The sequence below is a fragment of the Pinus tabuliformis genome, chromosome 3_1 (assembly GCF_031772625.1).
Source record: "Pinus tabuliformis cultivar Carrire ecotype Pingquan chromosome 3_1, CPIR1, whole genome shotgun sequence".
In the NCBI taxonomy this organism is placed as follows: Eukaryota; Viridiplantae; Streptophyta; class Pinopsida; order Pinales; family Pinaceae; genus Pinus; species Pinus tabuliformis.
The window spans coordinates 116,024,247-116,049,295 of record NC_142301.1 but is presented as its reverse complement, the minus strand read 5'-3'; the positions used below and the strand labels follow the sequence as shown (position 1 = coordinate 116,049,295).

Genomic DNA, 25,049 nt, shown 5'->3' with positions numbered 1-25,049 from the left:
GCTTCACATATTGCTGATAAAGTTCATGACCAATTCATGAGACTGGAGAATGAAAGGGTTTTCAAGTTTTCCACCTTCATATATCACCTCATCCTCTACCATCAATCAAACAAATTCCCATTTTCTGTCAAGAAACTTGATACTAAGGGTAATCCAAGGTCTGTCATCTTTTGGACTTCCATCTTCCATAGATCTTTTGCTTTCCCTTATTCATATAATGAGTTCATTGATCAGTTTGTCCACCCAGCTACTACCTTGCTGACAAGGAATTCCCCTCCCAGGATTAGTGATGACATCAAAAGGATCCTTCAGCTCTCCAAACAGTACAGAGTAGGTGATTGGTATTTATACCAAAATCACACAGAAATCAGAGTATATGGGTGTGAGCTTTCCCCATTCAAACTACCTAGATATGTCCCAATGAGATTGTTTGCATTGGAGTATTATAGACAGATGATAAACTCATATTTGATTCATTTTACTAAGGCCAAGAAGAAAGCACAACTCAGAATAAAGGATCACTTAGGCCCATTTGTCTGGAACAATAGGGAAGCATGGAAAGAAGCAAAATAAATCCTAGAAGACCACATGAAATTAAAAAAAAGTTTCAGTTGGACTCCATATGACCCCCACAGTTTCATATGTGATAGGAGGATGAAAAATAGACTATCACAATATTTTCATCACAGAATTCCAAAGATTGAACAATATGCTAACATGGATGAATGGAGGGAGGGGACTCTTGTAGAAATGGATACTGATCAGGTCAATGTAGAAAATGTCATGAAATATCTAGAAAAAACACTTGACCTGGATTCTTTTGGACAGGTGCAATTTGAGACTTCACACAAGCCAGCATCAGGGACTAGTGCCTCAACAGCTGATACCTCACAAAAGCACTCACAAGATACTAGTGCACCATCTATAGAAACATCACAGGGAAGAGAAAAAGAGACCAGCACTCAAGCAACAAAATAAGCAACCATGTCAAAGCAGCTTGAAACTTCTCAGGAGCAGGCCCAAACACAGGCTCACCCAACTTAAGTCAACATGGGAGAGCCCCCAATTTTGCAAACTCCTCTGAATGAGGAAAAGAAAAAAAAAAGAGATAGGGAAGTAGCTACCCCTGCCAGTGGTCCATCAGAACAACCTAGTGCTAAGAGGCACAGGTTAATCCTCATTCAGAAGAGGAATTTTTTGAGGAAACTACAGAGAGTCAAAGAAAAGAAGGTGCAGATAGTCAGCAGACTTTCCTCCCAGCAGGTGGGACACCTTCTAGCTCACAGAGACAGGAACTGGAAAGGCAACAAAGTGCTGAAGTGTCATCCTTCAAGCCTCTGGGAAATGAGAATCTAGATATTAAAAAGAAATTCAAAGAAATAAAGGCTAAGAACGAACCATTAAGGGCCCAAGTCTATGATCAATATTTGAAAATGGCCCCCACAAATCAAACTAGGTTGATGTCAACCTATGACATCAAAGAAGGCAAGATGCAGATGAGCTTCTTCAAGCCTAAAGTACAACAACCTCAATCAATAGCAGACTACCTCAAAATTGATTTTGAGGTCATGGCCAAAGACATTCACCCCTTAGATCAGATTGAACTACATAAGCAAACAGGGGAAATGGTGTATTCTACATTAACTAGTAAAGCTATGATGGCCCAAAGATTGGAGAATTCATTAAATAACACAACTGCTCAACTACAGCTAGAAAGAGCCTCCTCCCAGGCTAAGGACAATAGAATTAAATCTTTGGAGGAATTGGTTATTGGATTGCGTCATAACCCAAAGGATGTAAAGGTAGCAGAGGCCTTGATAAAGAAGAAAGATGAAGACATAGCTGCCTTGAGAAAGAATTTAAAGTTGCCACCATCACGACATCCACAAACTGCAGAAGTTGTTCAAAAGAAGTCTGAAGAAGAGCTTATGGACTTAGTCCTTAAGCTAAATGAAAAGTTAAAGGAGACTGAGCAGGAATTGGAAATTCATTGAAAAGAAGGCAAGGAGAGTCGACCTCTCAACCTCAAAATGTGATACTAGTGGTCTCCACAGCAGTCCCTTCGACACTTGGAACAGCTCTGGCACCAAATGTCCCCTTGGTCACAGCAGAGACAGTTACAGGTACAAGCTCAGAAACAGCACCAGCAGGAACTTCAGGATTGAGTACAGAAGAATTAATCAAGTCAATGGAGGAGATGAAGCTGCAAGTCTCTGAATTACAGAAGGTAAAGGAAAAATTTGTTACTTTAGAACAGAAATATGATGTCTCCAAAATCAATTTTGCTGAAGAGGTAAGGAAGAATAAAGGCTTGGCACAGCAGGTGAAAACATTAGAGAAAGACCTCACCTTTGAGAAGCCCTTAACAGACATTAGGAAGATTCTTTGGGCCAACATCACTCAGTCAATAAATGATGCTTGGCCATCCATACAAATAATTTTTGAACAAATTGACTTGGTAAAAGTAGCTCTTGAAGAAATCCAAAGAACTAAAGAAGAGTTAGGAGGAAAGCCTGAGGAAGCCATCAGGCTAATAAATTTTTTGAACAGCAGAAATAAGTACCAGCTAGAGGAGCTGAATATAGAGGATAGAACTGGGACTATCCTAGAAGTCAAGAAGGTATTGACTAAAAGAGGTCTAATGTAGAACCTAGAAAGAAAATGCCAGAACATGCAAGAAGACATCAATGATTTTATGGAGAAGTTTGGTATTTTGCAAAGCAAAGGACTTCCCAGTCCTTTAGTTATTAATGATAAATTGATGAGGCACAAAGACTATGTTGATAAATTGGCTCAATATGCAAATAATCAAGTTGGTTCATCAGTTGGTGCATCTACACCAAAGGCACTACCTACAGGCAGAGTTCTCTATGATAGTCTAGAGAACCTTTTCTATGTTGAACATGAAATAAAACATTTGTTTCCAGTTCAGCCTAATTTTGTCAAATACACTGAGGCTGATGAAATCTTTAGGAAACTTCAAAGGACCAGAATACCAAAGGAAGATTGGTGGACAGATATGACAGAAATTTTGTGATTTATCCTTGGTAAAAAGGTAAATTTTCATTATTTACCATAGTCAATTAGGGTAAAAGAGGGTGAACAAGGATCAAACAGGTAAAGAGTATCAGAACAGGTCAAAGAGTATCAATAAGAAGATGAAAAGCAGAACAGCCAACACAGAATTACGAAGAAGACAGCAAGATGCTCAATCATAGGGCCTGCCTCCAGCTCATTCACAAAAACAGGGACAGCAAGCCATCAGTTCACTTTTATCTTCTATCTTTGAGACCATCTGTCTCTACTTTTATGTAACATATAGTTAGCTTTCCTAGATTATATCTCTCTTTGTTATGAGATATTTTATTGTAAAATTTTGTATAAATACTCCCTCATTCGGAGTATTGAGTGTGGATTCTTAGACATTTCTATAGACTTATTATTTTGGAAAAGAAAAGTTGTTGATCAACTCTTGTATGGCTGGCTGGATGAAGAAATAAAGCAAGGGACTTTTTACAAGATTCATGTGTCAAACACTGGACAAATAAGTATTATATATCTCATGTGTTATTGTTTTCTGGTTTAATAGTTCATTCATGTTTCACATCTGAATATTAAAACGAAAAAGTATATTTCAGAAAGTGCTTAATTGCAATATGTTTTTAAAATCGTTTTTATTCTAAATGTTTTCTTCTAAACTATCATAGGAAAAGAATTCTTAACTGCTCTTTGCTTCTTAGTTTATCATTTTGGTCATTTAATAAGAAATTCTTAATTGCTTTTTATTAGTGATCATTCACTTTCCACCCTATTGAAATTTGTTGAAGGATTCTTAACTGCCCTTCATCCCTTTCAAAACCATTCCATTTTTTCAAGTTACCATTTGTTCCTTGTTCAGCTATCTTGCCCTGTGAAGCCCTCCTTTGCCGAATCATCCAAATCCAGTTTAGCCATCTGCAGGTGAATCCATAGCCCAATGGCCTCATCTACTCTGTTCTATCCATCTGCTCTTTAATTCCACCACCAAACACAATCAAAACCCCCAAACTTTCATAACTAGCCTAATATTTTCCAAAACAAAGCTAAATATTAAAGAGAGAGCCCTCTCTGAGTACAAATTGGCTAGATTCTGTACTTAAAAGTGGTTTGTGGTTACCTCGGACCCCTTTCCTTCTTCTTACAACTTCAAGGAAAATCTGAGTGATAACAAGGTGGAAGCTCACAACCATAGATTCTAATCTTTGTAAAATTCGATATAAATACCAATATCCAACTTTAGACTGCTCACTCAAATGTAGAATCCTTTTGATCTCTGTGGAAACTCTGGGAACTGCATCACTACTTAACAAACAAATTTCCATATATAAAAATTGATTGACAAAGTCACTGAAAGAGAATTCTTCGGAAGTTTTCCTCACTAATGAGGTCCAATGAATCACTGACTGTGGTTTTCCTTCAACATCCAATTTCTATAGAGGAAACTTGAACCTTTCTGACTGATGATATAAAAATAAGTAAACCAAAATTGACTAGTCCTTAAATGACCCTTCAACATTGAACTTGGAACTGATCATGAATTATATCCGACAAAAACTCACTATAGTTGAACATGATTGAAGGTTTTTACTAGAAGAAAACACTGATAAAAATTCGAAAATAACTTCATCTACCCAATGATTAATGGGATATCATAATAGACAAGAGACCATGGAAATAACATGCCTAGACATCTTAGGAAACATTGCAGAGGGATAAGGTGGGTTTGTTCTGGGTAATTCAGAATTTTCTAGTAGAAAAGACTCAAAGATATGTGATATTTTTGAAAAAGAAAGTCTCTGGTAAATATCAATCAAGATTGTTGGGCCTCCAAAGTGACACTCTTTCACCCTCATTTCTATCATTTTACCATATTTTGTAGCTCTTTACCATGTTTTGCAGCTCCATAACCCTACATTAATACCATTTGTATGATCATATGAGTTTATCATTATTATTTTCCAAGTCATCTATTATAAGTATTTTAAGAGAATTTATGATTAAATATTAGGAAATTAGCATGTTTTCATATATATCTAAAAGTGGGATGAGTTTTATGATGTTGTAGGCCTATTTGAAGATTTTAGAAGAGCCTTATTTGGCCACTCAACCACAAATTCGAATTTCAACTCATAAAAATTTGTGGAATATATGTAGAAGATTTGGATCATTGACTAAGCACATTCAAAGGAGAATAATCATGGATGTTTTGATATGTGTCTTCTAAAGATGTGTGAGAGGATTTGTATCTCATATTTTTAGGTAATTGGTTGTAACCATAAGAGATAATTGTGGATCTAGGAGAGATTTGTGGATCTATATTTATTGATTAGTTATCTTAAGTTTTTGTATAAATAGGAGTGCATCCTTCATTCAAAGGTGTTCCATCCAAGATATGAGATATTATAGAATAGAGAATAATGGAGAAGAAATGATTAATGTAATTTGTAAAGTGAGGATAGAGAGGAAGAGAGTTTAATTATTGTAATATCTTTGGAACTTTCTCCAACTTCATTTTATGGAATACATGTTGTTTCTTTGATCTCCAAGCTTTGATAATTGTTCAGTGTGCTTGCTAAGGAGTGGAGGGCCCCCATCAACCACAGCTTGCGCACCTCTTTCCTTTGTTGTAAATATTTATGTTATTTCATTTATGCAAGTTTAGTTTAGTTTCTTTTATGTTATTTTGATTATATGTTTTTATGTTTATTTCATTAATGTTGTTTTGTTAAGATTGATTTAATTTCCTTATGTTTGGATTGGATTGGCACACTAGTAATCTCATAGACTACTAGATTAAATTACTTTTTCATTTCATAGCTTAGATTAGAATTGTTGGTTTTCGTAGAGCTAGTCTTTGAGAGAGAAAGTGATTGAGAGATAACATGCTTGAGAGAGAACATGTGCACTTTCTTTTCATTTACTTTCATTATTTTCTTTGTAATTAGTTTTAAGTTTCTTGCATTAGATTAATTTATTCTGAGAAATAATCATATAGTACATGTATACCTCATTAGTTTGCAAACCCCGGGTTGACAATTTAATGACAAGGATTTAACTCACAATTAAATCACCCAACATTTTTGTGTCGTTTTCACAGAGGTATACATAGGTGCTTATTTTGAAAGTTTAGACAAACTCATGATAGTTGCATTCGTTCTTAGATACACAGTTAAAAGCATATTAAAATCATATAGGATGCATGAATTTCAATTCTTTTTGGATAATGTAAGAGTCTCAATACTAATCCATTTGTGAAGCAAGAGCTCTAGACCAAAAAAGGAACTAAAATGATGCTCAATCATTTGTTGGGAAGAATAGGATATGCCCATATAAGAGTCTTCTCAAACCCTTTTCCTAGTTCCAGAATAGCCACCAAGGATAGAGTTTCATCCCAAGTAGCAGTAAAAGAACAAGAGATCCAATGGACTACAACTGATGAGAAGCAGGCATTTGAGCTAGAAATTGAAGAATTTTTAGCATGTTTGTCTCCAGATCCTTGGTACCCTTTAGAGAATGAAGGGTGGCTTCCAGAATAAATTCAAGGCATTACAACTAATGAAGAGAACCAAGAAAGAAAGGACTACATTGAACACTGGTTCCAAGAAGTTATTAGGCCACAACATTCCTTCATTCTTCAACAAATATTTTCACCAAAAGTACAATTGATCTCTCATAACCTAGAGGACATAAAGATATATTTTTCAGAATTGGATATGAGCAAACTAGAAATCTTGATTCGTAAATGGTTACATTGGACATATGCATATACTTGAAGAAAACTTTTCAATTTTTTAGGTAGAGTAGGGTAGAATAAAGGAATAAAACCATGATTTTGTTTTTGTTTTGTGATTTCATTGTGGTGCAGTAAGAGCCACTTCATTCACTAACCATTGGCAGGAAGATTTATGAGGAAAATGGACATTCATGAAAGAGGAAGAGCTAAAAATTTAAGGTTTGATATTTTTCCTATGCTTTCTAAGTTTCAGATTTTAAAACGCAAAAATAATTGTTAAATTTCAAAGTATGCTCTCTTCTTGGCCTTGTTGCGACTTGGAAGATCAGAAAGTAGGAATCAAATAAATGGATTTGAAAAGTTTTCAAGAATGGTTTAAGTTGTTGACAATGTCAAAAATGCCTAAATTAATTTTCGTCTTCAATCTTCAATTTGATTTGTATCCATTTGCTAACAAAAATTTCATTTAATTTGATTTGTATCACTTAAATAAAAATCTGTATTTTTATTTAAAAATAAATAAGTATATAACAAATACAAAATGCAGAAATTAAATCAAAGATATTTCACAAACTAGGAATTGGGTTCTCGTATTTTTTGTACATAAAGTGCATAATATTCTAATAAACAATCCCTGTAAATTTCAACCCAATCTGCTTCACCATTTTCAAGAAAATGAGCATCATCACATTCATCCATTTAACTTATATATCGAGATTCGTGCATGGGATCGATCGGATTTTTGTTGTGCAGAATAATTAGGACCATATGAACCTTCCTACAAAATTTCAACTCAATCTGATTTGTAGTTTGTGAGAAAATCATTTCTGAAGTTTCCAAGAAAAAAATGTCGAAACACATTATCACCTACAACCATTTCGATTATATCTCAAGGTCTGTCCATTAGATGGTGTTGATTTTTGGTATGCATAAAGATATGAATAGTAGGAACTTGTCTACAAAATTTGAGAAAAATCCAATAGATAGTTTGTGAGAAACGAACCCAAGAAATTTGTGGTAAAACGCTTGTAGCAGCCTACAACAAAAACAATAATAAAAGCATTTTGAATGTTATTCATGTCACAATAATGATTTGTGGCACAATGGTTAAGATTTAAGTTTTTTGTCGAAGGTTGTGGGGTCAAACTCCATCCACTCCACTCTTTGAGCCACCTTTTTACTCACATAATCTGCCAAAATATATTTTAAAAAGAAATATTTCCACTTTATTTCATAATAAACTTTGGTGGTTTAATGGTTATCCTTTGATTTGTTTGGATGAGGTCTCATGTTCAAATATTTCCCCCATATATTTCGAATTTAATTGTATTTTGGTCAAATTTGGGCTACCACATGGCAGCCTATGATTTGCCCACGAAATTCCCAATCACCATCCATTCAACCTGTCATGTCATCATTGATCGCCATGTCACCATTCATTGTCATGTCAGCATTCACGTCAGCATCTAAACAATGCTTGTGGCATATGTTTATACTGTCACATGGCATTTTCAGATGCTTCCACGTGGCACCCTTTGGTGCTGCCACGTGGCACACCTCACTACATTTTTTGCCAAAACTTCAAATAACCATAACTTTATCATACGGTGTCGATTTTTTATGATTCAAGCATTGTTGGAAAGGTCTTGCCGAAGTCTATGCTATGGAATAATTTTCATTTACATTTGAAACAATTAAAAAAATAGTCATTTTTTTGGATTTTGTAGCAAATGGACCTCGAAACTTCCTGAAAATAGAAATAAAATTATTAAATCATGTTTCTCATGCATTTACTCCAATCTTTTTTTTTTAAACACTCAAAACAAGCATCTGGAAAGCAAGATAATATAAAATGCACCAATGCCGACAAATAAAAATGCATTTGATTTTTCTTTAAATCAATTTCATTAAGCACTACTTGTGAATTTTAGCAGATCTTACATTTTATTGCAAATTAGTGCTAAGTTTTTTTTTTTTTTTTTTTCAAGATCAAGGGCGATAACAAGACTACTTTATGCATGCGTGGTTTTCAAACACCACATTTTTCAAAGAAAATCATATTCCAAAATAAATCTTGAAGGCAATAACTTACTCACATCCACCATGTCAATTGCTACCAAAGAAACCTTTAAAAATGCCACAAATGTCATTATGAACTTATTCATTTTCCTCTTTCTAAGCCTACAGTCCATCCATGAAATTCCATCTCCCTACTGCTAAATTTCAAAACTCATTTTCCCTTTACAATCTTCATACTTTCCTGCCTCATTTTCACTCACCCCTTAACCCAAAAATAAAGTCATTCACCGTCCTTACAATGCTAAGTCACCTCATTTTCATGTTCCTTTTTATCAAATAACCCTTACTTCATAATGAAAATATTTCATCTATGGTCCTTCAAATTATTATTTTATACTCACGTTGGATGATAGAGGATTCATTAAGGCCGTCATTGTTGAGCTAATTTATTAACACAAATTAACATAAGTATTTAATTATCAATCCGAGTTTGTAAAACTTGGAGGCAAGTCCATAGTGTATGGATATCAGATGTAGCCAAGCTTAGAAGATAAAATTTGAAGAGTTAAGGAAGTACATATTACAAATATAAACCTATTTTAACAATTTCTAATTCACTTATGTAATATGTGAGGGATGAGGCTCCTAACTTAGGAGAACCAGGTTGTCCTTCCCTACAATACTACTTTCATGAAGATAAATCCAAATCACTAATTAACAATGGTTTATGATGCAGAAGATGTAAAAGAAGAGGCTCCCAACTAAGGAGGACCAGATTGTCCTTCACAATTCTACTATATCATAATCACCATTGCTTCAAACCAGAAATGCAGAAATAACTTCAAATAAGAAAAGGAGAATGAAATTTAGTTTTAGTTCAAGATCAAATAGAAGGGGAATTTAACTTAAATTCCTGTGTGTCCCTTCATATGTAGATTAGAATTAAACCAATATTCATTCAGCAATCATCACACATTAATTCAAATAAGCAAATCTGAAACAAAACAAGTAAACAAATCTAAAACAACTAGTTCATGAAAATTAAGCTAGTTTAACAATGAAGTGTACTTAGCTTGGAGTGGGGGCCCTCCACCCTTGCCTTGCACACTTGAGGCTGCTATCAAATGCTAAAACTTCAATCAATCATCCACACCAATGAACAGCAAAATGAAAGTAAAACAAGTTCTTCTAATTAACCTCCAATATTCAAATGTCTCAACATAAAGTTATATAAAAATTACATATCATAAGCCTTCAAAGTTTTGGCTTAAATAGAAGATCATGAAACAAACTGATCTAAAGTATCTCTAACAACTATATCTATCCATATCCACCTATCCAAGTCGAATCCATCCAATCTATCACTAAAAATATGGAAAATCCCATGAAATCATAAAACTGCCTTATTTCCTAGGGATTTTTTGGATGACTAGTCATGTTTGACCAGCCTTGACCGGGCCTGATTTAGCTTGTTTTGACCGAACCAATTGGAATTAGTTTAGTCCTAGTTCCCAAGCTTTCCATTCATGTATCTAGCTTGAGCCCAAGTGTCCTGCAAATATGTCATCCACATAGCCATTACGAAAATTTCAGATTCTGTCCAAAAATACTCTTAAACCCAATTTTTGCAAAAATATCTAAAAATTGAAAAACATAATTTATTTGTTTGAATATACATAACAAGGTCAAAATAAGGTGTATATGGATGGTATATGGTGGAAACTGATGAAAATTAGGTGGATTTTAATAAGCAAAAATTGATAAAAAACGAGAGCCAACATCTCCCCCTTGCTTACTCTCAAGCATGTCCTCATGCTTGTCTCTGTCTCCTTGACCTTTTGCTTCTATATGCTAACTGGCCTACTGAAATACCTGTGGCTCTGACCCTTGAAGGTGAAGCTTTCTCTTGAGCGACCTGTAAAAGGATATCTATGCCTTCATGTACTTTTTCTCCTTTCCTTTTCTCTGTTTTTCTAAAATAAAAATAAAAATTCATCCTTTCTCTTTAAAATGTTGTCCTTTGTAATATTCTTCACCTGTCAGTGGCAAACTTGTGGTTTGGGCTATGTATTCTGGAGTGATGGGAACAAGAATGTCTCTGATGTGTGATGAGGTTTCACCATTAACATACAAACACAAAAACTTTACACTATTCCTCCTCTGATGATGAAACACCAATAAATCATTCTGAATGAGCAGCTGAAGACAACAAATAAAACTTGAACTTTGTAATACATTCTGACACAGGATTCATGTCCCTCTCAAATTAGCAATATCAACAACTTCACTTAAAGGAGCCAATATCCATTTTCCCTCACATCTTCACTGAAAGAATCCAACCTTGCAATGTCGCACAGTCACAAAGAAAACATGAATCAATCAAATCAAAGCTTCTTTCACTTGTGCAGGGGTTTTTTTCTTGTATAATTCCTCTACAAAATAACTTGTTCCAATCCTTTTTATGACTAGGAATTCTTTTTTTTTCTAAGGCAAGAGAAGATCCTTCTATTCAATTAAAAAGAGAAATAGTGTACAAAAGGCGACCACGGTGGTGAGGCCCACCAATATGACAGGCCTACCCCAATCCATGGTCCCAAGACGACAAAGCGAACCCAAGGACGCGGGCCCCCCCAACCAAATGAGCAGTCCAAAACTAACCGTTGGATCCTATGTTGAAGATCCAGTTGATGAAAAACATAACAAACAGATCGAACCCGATGAACCCAATAGACCATAATTTATATTCATATCGGGTCCATTTTTAACATAACCTTCGTTAACTTTCACCCCCCCGAAATCCACCGTATGCGCGCGATTCCAATGAGGTCATGCGAACAGCTCGAAACATAACCCACCAACAAACGCGTTTAATCCTGGCCGTGGATTGTCCTCGCTTGATCCAATGGTTAAGGATCATATCGCTCGAGACTAAAAGCACCGATAATTACCACGCGATGAGGGCTGTAATTCCTCCCCACCCTAAGCCACGTGTTGTGTGGTGAGTGGAAGCGCTCCCGATTGCGAAATACCGCTTCCCGCTTGAGGAGCATGCGATAAACCGGAAACCACCCTGAGGGAGGTAAAGCAACCACACGAAAAAAAAGCGGGGGTTTTTTGTCTGCCGAGAAAGTCTGGACTCCGGTACATGGGCCAAAGGAAGATGAAGAACCCTGAGACTTCTGGTTTGTTGTTGTCGACATAGACCTGCATCCCAAAAACGACCTCACTTATGTCATAACACTTCATAAAAGTCAACTAGACCCCACCTCTGTGGCTCTGTTTCGGAACATCGTTTTGTCCTCATCCGCCTAATCAAGACAGTGATCCCTTAATCTGTTCTGAAGCATCTCTTGCCAACTCAACTTGACCCTGCTTTTGGTGCAGAGCACCCCTTGATTGGCCAGAATGTCCGCCAATTTATTTTTCGTCCTTTGCACATGAGTGAAACTCACGGTGCATAAGTCTAGGAGGTGAAATTGGATCCTTTGAAAGACCTGAAGTAGCCTCCAATGTCTTGAGACTTTTTCCGACTCTGTGCCACAACAGATTCTCTTGACCGAGTTAATGATCAACTCAAAATCAACTTCAATTATAATATTCTGAAGATTATCTTGTTTCAGGAAATCTAAACACTACTCAAGAGCCATTAATTTCACCATATTGTTTGTATCTCTTCCCAAATTGCAATGGAAAATAAAAAGGATACAGCCATTTTCATCCCGTAACACTCCTCCAAAACCAGCAATACCCGAGTTGCCTTTTGAGGCCCCATCAATGTTGTATTTCAGAAAACCCTGAGGGGGAGGATGCCAGTAATCTGGCTTATTTTCCAGATTCATTACCTTCTTGTCCATTCCCTATGGTATAAGCCCCTGCATACCCAACTGAAGAAGTATCTACATTTCATTTCTGAAGGTGGATTCTTTGGGGAATTTCGCACTATAGTGCCAACCGTCTCCTTGAGCTGTCTTAAGATCTGCTCAATAATGCGTTGGGGGGAGCTTTTTACATTTTTGAAGATTTTGTTGTTCCTTTCTTTCCAGACATTCCAAATTATGAAGCCTGGAGTTAAAACCCAAGCTGAGCGAAGAAACTCATAATCAGAGAAGTTTCGTCTCCAGTTATTTAGGGTATTGATAATGCTTCCTTTGTCCCTGTCTGTCTGTTGGAAAATTGTGGCAAAAGTGTCCCACAACCTGGAGGTGAAAATGCAGTTATTGAGAAGGTGCTCCATTGTTTCCTCTTGGGCTTCACAGAGCTGGCATCTAGAAGGTCCCAGAACACCCCTCTTCTGAATATTTTCCCAAGTCAGAATTTTCTTATGATGTACCAGCCACATGAAGAGTTTAATTTTCATCCAACCTTGATGCCTCCATAGGTTCTACCAAACCCTGTCCGGTACGTAGGAGTCCAGCTCAAGGAATATGCTCTTAGCCTCCTTAATATTGAAGGTACCTTCATTATTGTTGCCCCATCTAAGTTGGTCATGCCCCTCTGAAACAAGAATCTTCCTTTGGTCCAACATTGTTAGTAGTGCATCTGCTTTTGCTTTCAAGGGGTTATCATCCCCGAATTCTATATTCTTCTAGGTTCTCCATTTTTCTTCATTATTGGTTTGATCCCAAAAATCTTTTACCCTGAGAAACCCTTTGGTATCCGTTTCTTTCTTGAGGTCCAGAAAGTCCTCTCTTAACAGTGTAGGTTCTTGTTTCCATTTATCCTCCCAAAACAGAGCAAGATCTCCTTCTTTGATTTCCCAGAAGCTGTTTTTTTGCACTAAGCCTCTATTCTCCTAGGCCTTATTCCAGATGTGGGAGCCTTTTATGATGCCCGTCAACCTTATGTGATCATTATCTTGCCAAGTTCTCGCATATTTTTCTTTCCAAATACTAGCCCACTAAGCCTTTGGATCTTTTACCCAACGCCACCATAAGTTTGCCCCTAAAACCTTGTTGAGTACATCCGAATCATCCAATCCAAGACCCCCATGGTTTTTCGGTTTGCAAATCTTATCCCAAGATACGAAGGCCCATTTCTTTCTCTCTTCCCCCTTACCCCAAAGAAAGTCTCTTTGAATGGTTCTAAATTGTTGTAAAACTCCTTTTGGAGCTGGAAGTGCTGAAAGCATGAAAACGGGGATTGATTGCAAAACAGCTTTTGTAAGCACCAACCGCCATGCCAACTTTAAAGATTTGATAGTCCATTTCCTGATTTTGTCCTGCATCTTATTAATCACCGGCTCCCAAATGCTCTTGTGCAAAGTTTTATCAGTTAGAGGAACTCTCAGGTACTTGGAAGGAAAGACCTCCCTTTGAAAGCCCAAAATTCTGGAGATATTTCTCTGAATAGAAATATTAGTATTAAAGAAAAAATCTTATATTTGGAAAGATTTACCTCCATTCCTGTAGCCATGGCAAAGTCACACAGGATTTGTTTATAAGCAAGAGCTTCTTTAACTGTGGGGACTCCCTGCAGCATAGTGTCATCAACAAATTGTTGATGGGTCAAAGCCTGTCCAGTCTCAGAAAGTTGGAGACCCTTGATGTTACCCACTTCTTTCGCATGCTTGATAGACCGCCCAAGTCCTTCCATCATGAGGATAAAGAGAAAGGGAGAGAGCGGATCTCCCTGTCTGAGGCCTCTTGAAGGAGTAAAAGTCTTGGAAGGAGAACCATTAACCAGAATTGAAAAGCTAGAAGAAGTAACCAGTGCCATAACCCATCTTACCCAGTTATGATCAAAACCAAAGGCTAGAAGGACCTTCCTAATATAGGTCCAATTCAACTTATCATAAGCTTTGGCAAGGTCCAATTGCATAATCATTCCCGCCTTCCTATTGCTTAACAATGAATGCACCACTTCATGCGCTTGAATGATGTTATTGAGAATTTGTCTACCCTCCACATAACCTGATTGCTCCACAGAAACTAGAGTAGGAAGAAGGGGTTTGAGTCTATTGGCAACAACTTTGGATATTATTTTGTACACCACATTGCACAAAGCTATGGGTCTAAACCTGTCTGGAGTCTAAGCATTATCCTGTTTGGGGATCAAGGAGATGAAGGAAGTATTGAGCACCTTCAAAATGGTTCTATTCATCCTGGAATCCTCCACTACATTCAGAATATCTTGTTTAACAATGCTCCAACAAGCTTTAAAGAAATCCACATTGAAACCATCAGGGCCTGGCGCTTTTCCATTCTACATTTCTTTAACGACCTCACTAACCTCCTCTTCAGTCACTGGCCTATTGAGATTGAAATTATCCTCTCTTGATACTAGCCTAGGTATATGCCTTGTTAAGTCCCTGATAAAATGAGCTTTGTCTGCAATGGTCTCCTTTGCTATACCTTGAAAGTGCTGGACTAACACAATTTCTATCTCTTCATGGGAATTGAGAAGATGACCTCCCTCGTCCTTGATCGAAGAGATCCTATTATGGGATCTGTTCGCCATGGTGGATCTGTGGAAAAATCTAGTGTTTCGTTCCCCTTCTTTTAGCCATTGAACTCTAGATTTTTGTCTCCAAAATATTTCCTCTTGTTTACATAAGTTCTCCCAGTCTTGATGAAGTTTGGTGACTTGTTCATTTATGACTCTATCAAAGCCATCTGTGATAAGGGTTTGATTGAGTTCCTACATTTTGTCTTCAACATCTTTTTTTGCTTCAAAAATATTGCCAAATTCATTCTTGTTCCAGTCTTTGAGTCTGAGCTTGATGTGTTTTAGTCTTTTGTGGAGCAGAAACATTCTTGTTCCCTGAATATGCAGATCTTTTGTCCACCATCTTGCTATATTGTTGATAAAATTTGGGTGGGTGAGCCAGATATTCTCAAATTTGAAAGGTCTGTTCTTTGGGGTACCAATTCCCTGTACCTCAATTTGTACAAGCCAATGGTCCGAGCCACCAAAGGGGAGAATTCTCACTATCATTTCCTTGTCGGTGAGCATAAGGTCCTCTGAAATTATGAATCTGTCTAACTTTGAGGCTACTTGAGACTCCCCTCCTCTCTTGTTGTTCCATGTAAAGAGGCCATTACTCATATTATTGTCAACTAGCTTCATATTATCTATGAAAGTTTGAAATGCTATAGAATCTTTGCTTAAAGTTCTTGTTCCCCCTTTTTTCCAAAAGTGATTTGATCATGTTGAAGTCCCCACCCATGATCCATGGAACTCCTGCATGTCTATCTCTTAGTTCCACAAGAGAATCTAGAAACCTAAGTTTATCATCCAGTCTTTTGGGGCCATAAACATTCGTGACCAGATAAGTCTCCCAATATCCCACAGGTTAAATAACCACTGATAAATAATTCCTAGATGCCTCAGCATCTATTATGCCAATCTTTTGGGGGTTCCAAAGAGTGAGTATGCCTCCTGCTGTATTATCTACTTTAACTTTTAGAAACTCAAATCTGTTGAGCCATTTGCTATGAATTTCTTTAATTTTTTGAATGGAACATTTAGTTTCCTGGATAAAGATCATATCTAGAGCTTCTTGTTTCATTCTATTTCTAAGTATTCTTTGTTTTCTTTTACTACCTAGACCTCTGATATTCGAAGATGTGAACTTCATTATTAAAGGTTTATAAAGGAGTAACTGGTTAGGTATTTCATCTTACCTGAATCTATCATTAGCTTTCCACATTCCATCAATAGCTCGTTCTGCTTTTTCCTGCCTCTTTTCTTTCCTGGGTTTCTAGGAGCTAATCCTGGTGTGGTTTTCATAGTTTTCACACCTTCGTTGCCCTGCCTTTCATTGTTTCTTTACCTTTCTAGCCCTTTAGCCTATGTTTTCCATAGGAATAGCTGTTGTACTATGTTGAACTCTTCTTGAGGTAATGAGTCTACCCCTCCCATGGTTCCCTATTTCAAGAACCCTTCCAGATCTAGGTGTTCTCTATCAAGAATCTCCTGCAGTTCATGATCCTCTGTTTCCATCTCACTCTGGGTCATTTCTTGGTCCATCTCAAGTTCTCCATCGCTCAACATAGTCTCTTTCTGTTTAGTAATATATTGTGCTTGTTCCCTGTCTTCTTCTTTCTCCTTCTCCCCTGGGTTTCCTTCCATTACCTGATCTACTTTTGTTATCTCTTCCTCTTCTTCGAGAACTTGGAACCTGTTCAGACTGGCATGTTTCCCTTCTGTTTTATGTTGCTTTGGCCCCCTTTTGCCCCCTTTTCCTCCATATCCCACTTTGTGAAAGCTTTCAGTATCTTTCATTGTGGTTTTTTTACTTCTGTTCTCTATTTTACTGAGAGGGCAGTCTCTAAATAGGTGCCCATGCTTATGGCACCTGCGACATATAAAAGGAATATGTTCATAATCTGTTGTTTGCACCCATTCTTCATCAAAAGCTTCCAAGATGACCTCATCTGGTAGAGCTCCCGAGAGATCCATCTCCACTCATATTCGTGCGATAACGATTCTGTTTGCCAGTAATCAAGAGGTAGGGAGTAGAGTCTTACCCAGACCAGGACCGAAGTGAAAGTCTCTCACTCTGGGACAAAATTCATCATCCACGGCCGCATGTAGAGGCCTGCTACTGCATAGAAGTAGGGCCCTCCTTCAAACAACTTGCCTTTATCCTCAATATTAGTAAAGACCACAGTGAAGAAACCCTTTGACCCAAGATGTAGGTATATGCTTCCTTTTGGTTTCCAGTGGTATTTAATCCATGTCTGTAATGCCTTTTTAGTGGGCCATAATCCCATGAATTTACAAATGATAGCATATGTCCGCATGTGGTCCCTGTGCGCCTGCAGAGCAGGATCATTTAAAACTACTCTGGGTGTGACCTCAGCTTTGGGTTTACATGGCCCCTTTTGTGCTTTGTTTTTTGCTCCATGTTCCTTGTCTTCTTCCTCATTTTCTTTTGTGCTATTATTCTCCCTTGATTTGGTTAAATCTTGCTCCTCTTCCATGTTCCTTTTCCCTTCTCCTGAAGGACCTTTGACCGTTTCTAATGGTTTCTTACCTCGGTTGGCCACGGCCTGCCTGTAGGAGGGAGTGGAGCTCCCTCCTTTGCGCCCTTCCATAGAGTTCAACACCTGCAAAAGCCTGAAAACCGTAGCTCTTCGTCTACGTCCGCTTTTTGCCTCTTCGTAAGAGGAAACACTTTCAACCTTTGATCATTAGTACCTTTTTATGACTAGGCATTCACTTTCAATTTAGCAATTGTTTTACCCACGCAATCTGCAAAATAGGGGTCAAAAGAACCATTAAAATATCCCAAATAGTAATGAATTTGAGAAAAATATCCACGAGGAGCATAATTAGGCTCATTCTGAAGAAAACCCATGTTTTCATTTTTCAAAATTCATTTTATTTTGCTCAGAAAAAGCAACGAAAAATAGTGGCTTTCAAAAATCGAAATGCATTTCTGGGACTGAATAAAATTTCATGATCATTAAATTTGAAATCAATTTTTCTCTTCAAATGCTTCTCCAGTATCCTGCTTACCTCTTTTCTGATGCCCTTGACAAAGAGATGAAACCAATCCTCAAAAATATGAACTTACTGCTCTTTCAGAAATCAAAATTGATTTATACTTTTTCTTTTCAGAACTCAAAAATCAATTCTGGGAATGATTAACTCTCTCTTAAATTGAAATCAAATTATTGAAATGAACAATTTTCACAAATCTGAACAATTGTTTTCAAATTCACCTTCTTCACCTTCTCAGAAATTGAATGTTGGAGATTTACTTTATGTTGGAGAATCGAAATGTTGAAGGTGATATCATTGGAAGACATTTAATGCTGGAGAATGCTCAAGGTAACCACTGCATGCAACATAACCACTCATTCATTCACTACCTTTTGAGAAATCGATTTTTGGAAAAATGAAAATCAACCTACAAGGCGATCATCATTATGCTCAGCTACATAATCTTCCTCCAAAATCAAAATCTGGAAAATAAAAATAATCCTTCTCTGCCTTCAATTTCTGTGTCTTCTCTCTTCTGCTGCAAAAAGGAGTCTGTTTCTCTGATAATAAAAAATCTCTCTGTATAAAAACATTTGACCATGTTTTTATTGCTCGATTCACAAATCAATCTCTGTTTTTGTTGAAACTCATAAAAAATCCCTACTCTGTTTTGAAAATTCCCACTGTGCATATGAATGGAATGAATTTGTTCATACATACCATACGTGGATGATATGAATTATGCCCATTGTATGAGAAAAAAAATAGGAAGAATTATGTTCTTAAAATCAAAATTGAAAATCACAGCCACGGGACCATAACTACGCATGAGGAATTTGCGAGATTTCCTTATTTGGAAGTGATTTTGTAATATCTCTGAGATATCTTTGAGTTCCTGTGTTTAGACAGTGCCAATTTAAAAAATTGCCTTCGATATTTGCAAGGATTCATTCATTAAATTAATGGCAAATACGTGTTTAATGGTGGCAATTGCTCAGGTTGTTTAACTGAAGTTTTAGCTCATTTTTAACATGACACAATGCAATGCTTAACACGAGTTTTTTTCCTTGAAATCCGTTAACAGTTGGAGGCGATCTCTTACCTTCTTTCATGGGATTTCTGGAGTCTGGTGGAGCATTGTTAACGTTGAGAGAATTACGCTCTCCTATCTCTTTGAACCAGTGCATTCTTCTTCTCACAACTTGCTTATATATTTTGCGTTGCTTCCTCAATTCAGGTTCTTGTTTACGCAGTCCTTTCTCCTCTTTCATTTTCGTTTTCTTCCACGGTGTTCAAGCTTGTCTCATCACTGTAACCATATATGATTTTCTACTTATGTCGCCATATACCCATATTTCCATACCTTTGCATTCCCACCGAAACATATTATGCTCCATCTTGTGCCCATTGAAATGTATCACGGTTTGATTGTCGTGCCCATTGAAATGCATCATGGTCTGATTGCATAGCCTTGTGCCCAACGAAATGCTTTATAACTTACCTTCATATCCATTCGAAATGCATTATGCCCACCATTGCATACCTTTCATACCTTTGCATTTCGTTGAATTATTTGCATTTCATTGCATCATTTGATTTGGCATTGCGTTGCATCATTGCTTTTTATTATGTGCTTTGGTTATCTCTCATCGAAATTCATTATTTTGATTTCTTATGACTTGTATCATTTCATAATATGCGTTTTTCATTGTTTTTAATTTAATTTTAAAATGACCCTAACATGGTCATATTTAAAATTAATTTTTTATGATACTAACCTTTTGACACTAACCTTTGTTTCTTTTGTAGGTCCAACAAGAATTTGATATTTGAGCCTTTCATTTTTTATCTTTACATTTAAGAAAATTAGGGTTGATGTGATATGGTACATGGAATATAAAATGAAATATGGTACATGGAATATAAAATAAAATATGGTATATGGAATGATAGTTAAATGGGTAGGATAATGGATATGGAAATGAATAGAAATATAGTGGTAGAATAATGTAGTGAAATGTAGATAACGGAGTAGGATAAATATGGAATGTAAAATGATAGTGTAATAGAATGCATATCAAGTTAAATTATTTTTAACAACTTCTAGAAAATTTTTGAAAAATCAAAGGTTCTAAGAGAAATTTTACACTTACTGTACTTATACTTCCATAATAGCTTGATGTCAATGCTAACTGATGATGTCCTTTGCTGGTTCATTTTTGACTCATGATGATGGTTCTTCAAGGATATTCTTTGATGGAATGTAGACACTAGTTTCTGCATCTGATATTCAGGTCCCTTTTATATTGTCTTTGTTCAAGTCCCTCACTGATGAATGTGGATGCATGTTCTTTATTCAAGTCCCTAACTGATAAATGTGAATACGGGTGCTTTATTCAGGTCCCTTATCAAACCATTGTTCAAACTATTTGCATAGTTTTATTACGAATCTTCCCCCTTGCTTATTCTGAGACTTGTCCCCAAGTCTTGCTTATTCTGGAGGATGATTCCTGCAAAATCAAACTAAAAAAATGGTAAAAAGAAATAGAGAATTCATATTGGCCAAGCTGGTTGGTTTTCCGATATGAATTAAGTTTGTATTGTGCCACTTTCGTGGATTTTCACAACCAAACTCCTTTATTATTTTTAATCTTTTTCTATTTTTTATTTATTTTTTCTGGATGGAGGTGGGGTGTAATGTAGTAGGGAAGTATGAAATATGGATGATGGATGAAATCATGAACAATATGGCTTATGAAAGACTTCTTTGACAATGGATGTGACTTTTCATGGTAATATATATATATATATATATATATATATATATATATATATATATATATATATATATATATTGACTTCTTCTTTTGATGATTAGCTTCATGTCTTTTTGCCTCGATCTCGATCATGTCGTAGAGTGATTGGTGTTCTTGGTTAGCAACTAAGATCAAGCTTCACAAATTTGAGTTTCATTGGATGAACTCAACATCAAGTGAATTTTCACTTTGCTTTGACTTGAACATTTGTATTCATATTCTGAAATATGAATTTAAAATTGACTTTGAAATGTACTTCATCCAAGGAGTTCACTCCTTCATTCTACCTATGACCTGCAAAAACATAGGACTTGCCTACAATACAATATTAGATGATGGAGGAAGAGAGGTGTACAGTCTCTCTTCTTCCAATAAATATGTAAATCATTACAAGCATTGTTTATAAAACAAGTCCAGAGAGGATATACAAACAAAATGCATTTATTTACCCCTTGGGGAATGGTGGCCAGCCTAGACCTCCTAGCAGTATTTTGTTTACAAAATATTCGTTTTACATCCACTTAGAGTGATTCCAAAGCCAAGTTGAAGTGAATTCATATGGCTACCTCCAGTATAAATAGGTTTTCAAAATGGTTTAAAATGATATGGTAAAAATTATTAGGAGTGCCATGTTTGATAGAGCTGCTTGTTAATTTTTAACTAGACCAACAATCACTATTTGAAGTGTAACTTCTTCGATAAATATCGGATCAATGTGATTCCACTTGGAGATTAAAGTAGATTCATTTTCTATCTTTCCAGTAGAAACATGTTTTAAAAATTATTAGGCTTGATATCACAAAATTGGTGATGAACAGACCTAGGAGGCAGAGTTTTACTATGTTGATTTGAAGACATGCAGTCACTAAATGTGGCATAACTTTTTCATTTCACCTCCAAATGGGATGATTCAAATTGTTTCTTAAACTAGACTTGAATATATATCTCCCATATAAACAGGTTTTGAAAATAAGATGATTTGGTATGTTAAATATGCCAATGAACAGTCAAGACCTAGAATTGTCACCATGCAGATTTTTCGACAAGCAGTTAGTATTTTAAGAATAACTTTTTCATATGATACCAGATTGAAGTGATTCAAATTTATTTGAAAGATAGATTCCAAGGGATATCTTCCCTATGAATTTCAGGTAAAAATGTTTCCATTAGACATCTCAAATCAAGGTTGTACTAACTCTGTCCTCAACATTTCACTTGAGACCTAGTTTTGATTTTGATCACATTTTTATTTGTGATGTAAATTGAAAATTTCAAAATGGATTCAAAAACTAGATTTCAAGAGATATGTAAAAAAAACATGATTTAAAAATGATCCTATATGGTTACCCAAAATAGGATTGTTCTTACTGCATTTTGCCATGTAGTCCTTTCAAATGAATATTGAACAATGATTTGAAGAAATATTCATGACAGTTTGAAACAAAATTATTATGGAAGTCTTATTGTGAATTCATTCTACTTGTTTATTTATTCTATTCTATCCTATTCTATTTTAGAAAAATAATTCATTCTCTCAAGTATAAGAGAATTTCCAATGCATCCATTTTCGTAACAAGATCATGAGTAAACTCACATCCAAATTTGAAAAATATACTTTAATGAATGTTTGGATATGAAAATTTATTTAATCGTAAAGATTTGATGAGAAAGAATGTTGAAAAATGGAGTAGTGTTGTGACCTAATGACTAATTGAAATCAAGTTTTCAGATGATCTTTGTTTGTTTGGCTCTCATTAATTGTCATAGCACAAAACTCTTCTTGTGGTATTTGTTTAAAATCTTGTATGCACAAGGGATCTTGTAATATACATGCTAGAAATTCTTCAATTTCTGGCTCTAATTTTTTATCTTCATTGCATGTGATCCCTAACTCATTCACCTCCTCACAAAGATAGCTAGAAGAAAGTTCTATATTCTCTTCCTGTGGATCATCTTCATGGATGTTTTGTTGCTCTTCTATCCTTTGACACAAAGATTCATCCCTAGTGAGCATTCTAAATTGAGGACAAGGACTTGAGAATAGTTTTGTGGTGGCATACCCTCCTTCTCTAAATGATTTCTTTAACATCATTTTTTTAGATCTTGTCTTACAAATGGATTTTGTAGTTATTTTTTATTTTTTTGTTGGGGGTTTTGTTTTTGGAATCTACTTTTAGGATCTCTATTTCTAGGCATAAAGAAACATAACTAACAGAAATGTACATTAACTAAATTTTTAGTGTTTTTGTTTATCTTCTATTTGACTGTGATGATAATTGCCTCCCCGGAAACAGCGCCAAAATGTTGAGATAATTTATTAACACAAATTAACACAAGTATTTAATTATCAATCCGGGTTTATAAAACTTGGAGGCAAGTCCACAGTGTATGGATATCAGATGTAGCCAAGCTTAGAAAAAAAAAATTGAAGAGTTAAGGAAGTACATATTACAAATATAAACCTATTTTAACAATTTCTAATTCACTTATGTAATATGTGAGGGATGAGGCTCCTAACTTAGGAGAACTAGGTTGTCCTTCCCTACAATACTACTTTCATGAAGATAAATCCAAATCACTAATTAACAATGGTTTATGATGCAGAAGATGTAAAAGAAGAGGCTCCTAACTAAGGAGGACCAAATTGTCCTTCTTCACAATTCTACTATATCATAATCACCATTGCTTCAAACCAGAAATGCAGAAATAACTTCAAATAAGAAAAGGAGAATGAAATTCAGTTTTAGTTCAAGATCAAATAGAAGGGGAATTTAACTTAAATTCTTGTGTGTCCCTTCATATGTAGATTAGAATTAAACCAATATTCATTCAGTAATCACACATTAATTCAAATAAGCAAATTTGAAACAAAACAAGTAAACAAATCTAAAACAACTAGTTCATGAAAATTAAGCTAGTTTAACAATGAAGTGTACTTAGCTTGGAGTGGGGGCCCTCCACCCTTGCCTTGCACACTTGAGGCTGATATCAAATGCTGAAACTTCAATCAATCATCCACACCAATGAACAGAAAAATGAAAGTAGAAAAAGTTCTTCTAATTAACCTCCAATATTCAAATGTCTTAGCATAAAGTTATATAAAAATTACATATCATAAGCCTTCAAAGTTTTGGCTTAAATAAAAGATCATGAAACAAACTGGTCTAAAGTATTTATAACAACTATATCTATCCATATCCACCTATCCAAGTCGAATCCATCCAATCTATCACCAAAAATATGGAAAATCCCATGAAATCATAAAACTGTCCTATTTCCTAGGGATTTTCTGGATGACTAGTCATGTTTGACCAACCTTGACCGGGCCTGATTTAGTTTGTTTTGACCGAACCAATTGGAATTAGTTCAGTCCTAGTTCCCAAGATTTCCATTCATGTATCTAGATCGAGCCCAAGTGTCCTACAAATATGTCATCCACATAGCCATTGCAAGAATTTCTGATTCTGTCCAAAAATACTCTTAAAACCCAATTTTTGCAAAAATATCTAAAAATTGAAAAACATAATTTATTTGCTTGAATATGCATAACAAGGTCAAAATAAGGTGTATATGGATGGTATATGGTGGAAAATGATGAAAATTAGGTGGATTTTAATAAGCAAAATTTGATCAAAAACGAGGGACAACAGTCATTCTAACATGTCTTGACCTGTCGACTTTGACACATCATTTGGGATTAAGACTAGAGATATTTCTAGTACATTGAGGCTTGCATGCCTTAATGGAAAGCTCTCTCACCAATAAATAGTGAGAATGCATCAATGTCCCTTGTTTGTCAGATCTTCTAAGTGACTCGACTACAACACATCTATTTGTACCTAGTAAGATGTACTTAGGAATCTTAACTCTCATTGACATCAATGGTGAGTAGTCTCGTGTTGTTTAATGGAATTCATTAGTGGCCAGTAATCCAACAAATTATTTCTATGTTCGACATTGACACATCTATTCACATAGATAAGAATTAAGCCACTGAGTGGGAATGAATGAAA

At 35.8% G+C, this 25,049-nt stretch overlaps 1 pseudogene across 1 annotated transcript in view; it reads left to right on the top strand.

Moving 5' to 3' along the window:
• The first annotated feature begins 1,658 nt into the window (after window positions 1-1,658).
• Window positions 1,659-25,049, top strand: part of LOC149186045 (uncharacterized) — a 94,142-nt pseudogene continuing 70,751 nt past the window's right edge. The window contains exons 1-2 of the transcript XR_016255566.1: window positions 1,659-1,864; window positions 1,999-2,293. The product of XR_016255566.1 is annotated as an uncharacterized LOC149186045 (transcript). The remainder of the gene's footprint in view (window positions 1,865-1,998; window positions 2,294-25,049) is intronic.